Source organism: Carcharodon carcharias, chromosome 7 (assembly GCF_017639515.1).
Source record: "Carcharodon carcharias isolate sCarCar2 chromosome 7, sCarCar2.pri, whole genome shotgun sequence".
NCBI classification, from domain to species: domain Eukaryota; kingdom Metazoa; phylum Chordata; class Chondrichthyes; order Lamniformes; family Lamnidae; genus Carcharodon; species Carcharodon carcharias.
Genome location: NC_054473.1, coordinates 170,521,222 through 170,528,871, shown reverse-complemented (window position 1 = coordinate 170,528,871; position 7,650 = coordinate 170,521,222). Strand labels below are relative to the sequence as shown.

At 44.2% G+C, this 7,650-nt stretch overlaps 1 protein-coding gene across 4 annotated transcripts in view; it reads left to right on the top strand.

Annotated features, from left to right (window-relative positions):
- The first annotated feature begins 929 nt into the window (after positions 1–929).
- The window catches only part of zdhhc7 (zinc finger DHHC-type palmitoyltransferase 7), an 84,045-nt gene continuing 77,324 nt past the window's right edge, over positions 930–7,650 (top strand). For all 4 annotated transcript variants that reach the window (XM_041192178.1, XM_041192177.1, XM_041192179.1 and 1 more), the window contains exon 1: positions 930–1,113. The gene's annotated coding sequence lies outside the window, so the exon portion shown is untranslated. The remainder of the gene's footprint in view (positions 1,114–7,650) is intronic.

The window sequence follows — 7,650 nt, the reverse complement described above, 5'->3', positions numbered from 1 at the left end:
AAACGCCCCAGCATCTCAGCTCTGTTCAGGTGCAACCCACCCGGCTTGTACAGGTGCCATCTTCCCCAGAATGAGTCCCAGGAATCTAAAGCTCTCCCTCCTGCACCATCTTTCCAGCCAGACTTTCCATAAGCCTTAACCTGCTTATCTTCACCGCCATCCCAACCCCTGACCGGGTCCTCCTCGGCCTCCCCTTGCGAGTCATTCTCAGCCTCCTCCGCCCCCACCCAAAGCCCTCTCGCCCTCCTCCCCCCATTTCACCGAGTCCCTCTCGCCCCCATCATCCACGCCCCCATCATCCACACCCTCCCAATCATCCATACCCCCCCAATCATCCACCCACCCCACGCCCCCATCATCCCCCCCCCCAATCATCCACCACCCCCTGCCATCATCCACTCCTCCCCCCCCCCCAATCATCCACCACCCCCTGCCATCATCCACTCCTCCCCCCCGCCATCATCCACCACCCCCCCCCCCACACCCGCCATCATCCACCCGTCCCCTTCAGACGCCTCTCGGATGACGTCCCCCCCCCATGACACCCCCAACCCCAATCACACACGGTCACCCCGAAACACACCACTGACCCTCTTCTCCCCCTCCCCCCGAGTCCTCGCGCTCTCCCTCTCTCCGAGTGTACCCGAGTACTCGCGCGCTCTCTCTCTCCGAATCCACGCGCTCTCTCTCTTTCCGAGTCCACCCGAGTCCTCGCGCGCTCCCTCTCTCCGAGTCCACCCGAGTCCTCGCGCTCTCTCTCTCTCTCTCTCTCTCTCTCCCCGAGTCCTCGCGCTCTCTCTCTCTCTCCGAGTCCACCCGAGTCCTCACGCTCCCCTCCCCGAGTCCACCCGAGTCCTCGCGTCTCTCCGTCTTCCCCCGAGTCCTCGCGCGTCTCTCTCTCCCCCGAGTCCACCCGAATGTTCCCGAAGCCACTGTGCGGAAGTGCGGCGCTCCGGCTCGGAGTCGGGCTCGGCTCGGTCGCTGTGGCAGGAGCGGAGTTTTCCTCGCACGGAAAATGGGAAACTCGTCGAAAGCCGCTGCGTTTCTTTTAACTTAATTTCCGCCTGTCTCCTCTGCTGCCCCCCAACCCCCCCTCTCCTCCACATCTAATAGGTAGGTGCAGGATTTTGTGTTGTTTTTCTTGCCACAAAGAGCAATGTTTTAATTGCCATTCTCTTGCTCTCTGCGTTACCCTGTCCGGCCTGACTGATTCCTAATCGGGCATAGGCCACTGTCCTGTCAAAAATAAATAGATAAATAAATAAATAATCAAAGTTATATTATTCCCATTCTTTAAACCCCAGACAAAACCTGTTATGGCACTGAACAAGGTCTTTTCTGTATGGATTTGATCATATTATTTTTTTTCTTTCAAAGATCTCCTAGGATGTGACCTGGATCCTTTAGTAATCCACTTAACTTGCATTTCCCCCTCTTTCATAAAACCGTTGGTTTGTTTTCATCTCAAAAATACTGGATCTGCGGTTAACTCAAAAATTGGCACGTCCAGTGGTAGAGCTGACTACATCTTCACATTCAGCAGCAGATTGTAATATGCTCAGGTGCTTACAGTGATGAAAGAACAGCTAAACCGTGGGTGGGGGGGGGGGGGGGGGATCGTCATTTTGAAAAGAAACATTGGCAAAAATAGTGATTATAATGTGATCAGCGTGCATGTGTTTATTTCTATTACCTGCCTCTTTTCACGGCGTATATCAGACATTATAAATGAAAGCAAACAAATTTAACCAGCTTATTGTTGAAGTGAATCTGAATTATAAATCAACCATCTGATTACCTTCTAGCGTAAGCCTGTGTAATTTGCTTTTCCACACCAATCATATGCAGTAACAGTAGAAAATGCTATAGCTCAGTGGATTGACAGCAAGAATAAGCATTGGTCAACTGCCAGTCATTAATACTGTCAACCTTTTTTCACATTATCAGGCAAAATAAAAGTAATTCAGTAGTAAGCATTTAGAATCAGTAGACATGACTTGTTGACCTGCCACCCTGCACATCCTAGATGATATTTTAGAAGGATATTGTAGGTCACCAAATGTCAAAAGAGCATGAAGATTAAATACATTGGTTTGAAAATTAATACCAGTAGTTAATAACTCAGAGGCATTTGAACCAGTGAATGGTTTTGAATAGTGACATTTGCTGCACAGTGCTCCCACACACTTCTGTCAGTTCCCTGTCCTCTTGGCTATGGTTCCCTAGCCTTGACTTTGAGTCCTGTTTTCTGCAGTATTGCACTGGATGTTAATCATTCAGAATTTGAATATAACATTGTTCGTATACCTGCAATCTCACAGTGTTGAAATTGATTTGTTACATGCACCATCTTCATCTCAGGCTTAATCAGGACCTCAAGATTGTGAAACACCTAATTTCTATCCTGATTTAACTTGACAGTGACATTATTTGCTTTACCTTCCTTGCTACTGTTTTGAACGAAAGAAATGCCTTACATGCACTCTAGGGCTTGGCCAATCACCTAGGTTTATCGTTTCAAAACAAAGTAGTTTGAAGTCCTTGAAAAGGAGTCATTTGCAGGGCTATGGGAATGGGTGAAGTCAGTGTGAATAATTGGATAGCTCTTTCAAGGAGCCAGTGCATGCACAGTGTGCTGAATGGCTTCCTTCTGTGTTGTAAGCTTCTTTGATTTTCTTAGCACTTGAACACAGTAGAAAAGAAAGTCCTTTGTATTGGGAAGAATGATAAACTAAGCTGGCTGATCAGAGGAACAAAAAATACGAACTGGGGTGCATGAATGTGAAATTTGCTTTCAAGCTTCCTGTTAATGAGAAGGCACATCTGTAAGATGATCGGAAAAGGAATTAAGGGGAGATTATTTAAAATAGGGTAGAATTTCGCTTTGGGCATAATAAACGATATAGGCCAAATTGTGCCCAGAATTGTGTCTTGTTTGATAAGCTGTCATATTAGGCGGTCCCTCGAGATCAAGGGTGACTTGCTTCCACTTTAGTTCAATGAGTTCTGAGATGACCGATAAGACTCTGCCACTTGTGAGGCAAGGTTGGATAAATGGGTTGTTTGAAGATCTATTCACTTCCTCTGGCGCCTCAATTTTGCCTCAGCACGTTCCCAACAAAATCTCTTGATGTGTTCAGTGCTTTCTTGGAAGAGTCAGTCACAAGCCAGGGGGATGTTTGATCTCTTCAGGAATGCGTTTCCGCTGTCCTCCTGGGAGTCCCCTGCAGTGACCGCGTCCCAAGTAGAGCAGTTGTATCGGCATACAAACTACAAGTCCTAGTCAGTGGAGGTGGTTTTGAGTGATTAGCGCCTCTTTGCTCAGCAATTTGGGCTGAAAGAGGATACTGCTATTGGACCACCTCTCTTGCCATCAAATTTAGAGGATCTTGCAAAGATACTGCTGTTGGCACTTCTCCAGTGCTTTGAGGTGCCTGCTGTAGGGTGTCAAAGTCTCTGAAGCATAAAGGAGCATGGAGGTCACTGCTGCCCGGTAATCGTGACCTTAGTCTTGGGTTTATGATCCTGATCTTCAAATACTGTTTTCCTCGGTTAGCCTAAGGCTAAGCTGGCACTTTGGAGGAGATGATGAATTTTGTCAACTGTGCCTGCCTTCATTGAGAGGATGCTCCCAAAATACAGAAAATAGTCCACATTTTCCAGGATCTCGCCAGTGATCTTAATAAATTTTGGTCAGCATTCCACCCACCCACCCAGTTTCATCTCACTCCTTTGCATTTCCCCTAATGTGTAATCTACTGTGAATGAGTGCAGTCGGGAAGTGTTTTAAAATGTAATTTTTAAAAAAGTTTAAAAAATATTTCTTGATATTGTTAAGAATGATAGCTTGGTAAAGTTTGATTAACACATCTGATAATGGGTTTATCACCAAAGTAAGGATTTTAACTCACAGTGGAAATCCACCACCTATGAGTAACCTGATATTAAGTTATTGAAAACTACTTTTAAAAATTATATGAAATTATCTTCTAGCTAAATTGAGGTAAAATAGTTAATTCCTTAGTAAATTATAAAACAATCAAAACCTGTCAAGTTATACCTGAAGTGTCCTTGCATCCAAAAGTTCCAGTTTAATTTTTGGAGATTCCTCAAAAGCCTGTAAACAAGTTCACTTAGCGGGAAATCTTAGTGTGTGATTAATTCACCCTGGTTATGTGGACAGTTTTGTGAGCTGGGCCTGCAGCTAGCGCAGTGCATTTAATTAAAACTAGCACAAAAGATTATAGAAATTCGAGTTGTTTCGAACATGATTTGCACTTAAGCTTCTGCGATATTTTGCACTGCTTATTCCATATCATTGAAAAAAAACCCAGTGCAGTCAAGAAGACAATCCAGGTCAATACCTTTTCACAAAGTTTGGTTAAAAAGTTTAATTCTCTGCCACACAGCATTGTTGAAGCAAAGTCTGTAAGTGGATAGGAATTAAATAGTTGTTTCAAAAGGCAAATATTAAATGGAATAGGGAACAGACAGGAGAATTAGATTAGAAAAACACCAGCACAGCCTTGTTGTGCGATATGGCCTATTTCTCTGGTGTAGCATTCTGTAATTCTACCTTCAAGCACATTGCACAGTAGATTTTTTAAAAATATTTGTTTGAATAGAAATTGGTGTATTTATTTATACAATATATATGTTTCTATAAACTCTTCCTGGAGATAAATCTGAATTTGCTTGGCTGCAATGGAACTAAAAGGCTGGATTTTCATGGAGTTGGGGAGACTCTGAGGAGGTGTGAAAATGGCAGCTGGGACCTGATTCCAGGATACCTGACTCCATTCCTGGGGTTTCCAATTTTCACGAGTGATGTTTAAAGGTGTGGGCTGGTTCGGGTGGTGAGACCTCACCCTGCACTCCCAACCTGGCTGGCTTCATCATGGGGATAGGCATGCCCTGGTCTTCTGCATTTTTCATTGAGTCGTGCCAGATTTTAAATAGCTCATAGTTCATGGCAAACCAGCATATTCCACCACCCACTGCCATGGCCCCCCCTCATACCCTCCATGTTAAGCCATGGCACTTCCATGCACATTCACCCACTATATACTCTGTTTAAAAATAATGAACCCTATAGTGACAATAGGATATGATAAAAAAAAGCTATAAAAATGTAATTCATTCATTAAAAAATATGCTTTTACTACAGGCTAATAAAATGGTCAATCATCCAGGCCATTTAAAGTATCAATAGGAGAAACTGCAAGCACTTGAAACCTCTTTATTTTGTATAAATAAACATTGTGAAATTGACAGCATAGATAGGAGAGCCAGAGCTGTCCATCAAGCAATGTTTTCCCTGGGCTGAAATTGTTTCAGCACTCCAATGGATGTCTGGGCAGTCAGCCAAGCCTCATTATGTATTCTTGGCTGAGAGCCCAGACATCCATTAGAGTGTTGAAACAGCTGCACCCCTGGGAGAACAACCCAGAGAAAACAATGTTTGATGTACAGCTCTGGCTCTCCTCTCTGTGGTCAATTTCACAATGTTTAGTTACACTAGATAAAGAGGTTTCAAGTACCTGCCATTTCTGAAAATTTAAAAGGCCTGGATGATTATTTTATTTGGCTGGAGTAAATAATTTTTTATGAATGACTGCTTGTTTGACACATTCTCTTGTCACTGTAGGGTTTATTGGTTCCATACAGAGGGTATCATGGGTGAATGGCATGGAAGTGCCATAGCTTAGCATGGAAGGTATGAAGGACCATAGGGGTGGATGCAGGGTATGAGAGGTCATGTTGGTGGTGGTGGGGGGGGGGGGGGGGGTGGCGGTGGTGGGGGTGTGGATGGAGGAGCCTAGGCTGGTATGGAAACATGAGGGGCAATGGGGGATGGGTAGAGAGGCATAGCTTGGCATGGTAATGAGGGGCCATGGGAGTTGGATGGAGGGCATGAGGTGGCATGGATGGGGCATGGGGAGAATGTGGGGGTGAGGGCTAGAGGGCCTTACCGTATTCGTTATAACTGAGACAAAGTCCCATATCAGTGAGGTGGGCCTTGGCACCTGGCAGCCCCTATGGCTGCCTCCAGACTCTTTCCAGGAGCTGCAGGCCTGACTCCTGTTAGCACCTGCCCTTCCGGAATGAAAATCCTTTCTTTCCTGCACTTTCTCCCAAGGTCGGCATGCTGAGCCAGGAAATTTCCCACCTCCCACTAACTGCCTCAAAGTTGAAAATCCAACCCAAAATCCCTGCTTAAAAGATTGCTTTGAGTATGATTTTTATGATAGATGAAACATTTCAAAGGAAATAGGTGGTTCGGGGAGTATTTTTCATTGTAAGCACTTCCCCCGTCCTTTATTAACGTTTATTGCCACAAAGCAAAGTGATGGAGACTCATCACACAGATCTCTGTTGTGTTGCTTATGGCAGATTGGGAGATATCATGAGGTAGGTTTGCTGAAATGTGACAGGATATCAGTAGGAGGGTCATAGGGTGTGTACAGTTATAACTAAGTGTCTAATAACACGTTATGTGGCTCGGTGTCAAATTTTGCTTTATAACACTCCTTGAAGCCACTTTGGATATTTTATTAAGTTGAAGATGCTATATAAATACAATTTGTTGTTGCATTCATATGGTGGTGTGGGAAGATGGTGTCGTAGTGGTAATGCCAATGAACTGGTATTCCAGAGCCCCTGGCTAATGCTCTGAGGACGTGGGTTCAAATCCCACCGTGAGAGCTGGTGGAATTTGAATTCAGTAATACATCTGGAATATATAACTAGTCTCAGTAATGGTGACCATTAAACCATTGTTGATTATTGTAAAAACCCATCTGTTTCACAAAGGCCCTTTAGGGAAGGAAATCGCCATTCTTATCCAGTCTGGCCCACACATGACTCCAGACTCTCAGCAATGTGGTTGTCCACCTTCCATAAATGAATTTTTAAAAAACTCACCAAACTTCCAGCTTGACATTCCAAGCACTCAAAGCAGCATTCAGGTGCAGACCAAGCAGCAATAAGGAAGCCCTGTTTTTATATTTTCTGAAAACAACTGATTCAAGATTCTAAAAACCAGTTTAAGCTAGCTACCTAATTAACAAGCTGTGGCTTCAATACCATACATGGGTACAGGAAAAAGGCAGGACAATGGCACTCTGTCATAATGCTCATTTGGAGAACTGGTGCAGACACGATGGGCCAAATGGCCTCCTTATGTGATATTAAAATTCTGTGACTCTTAACTGCCCTCTGAAATGACCTAGAAAACCACTTCGTTTCAAGGGTAATTAGGGATGGGCAACAAATGCTGGCCTTGCCAGCGACACCCACACCCTGTGAATGATTAAAGAAAAGAAATATTCAATAGGTAACCTGTGAATGCAGGCTTTATCCCAGTTATTCAGAAACTTTCTTTAAGAAACACTGTAGAAATGAGAAAGCTCTTCTCACTATGTTATCTGTCAGATATTGTTCCATTCCTTGATTCTAACAACAAGTAGTTAAAAAGCTCCTTTTACGTAATGAAACATCCCAAGTTGCTTTACAGGAGCATTATAAAACAAAGTGTGACACTGAGCGATATAGGGATGTTATATCAGATGACCTATAGCTTGGTCAGAGGTATGTTTTGAGAAGTGCCTTAAAGGAGGAAAGCAAGGTAGAGAGGTGGAGAGATGGGGA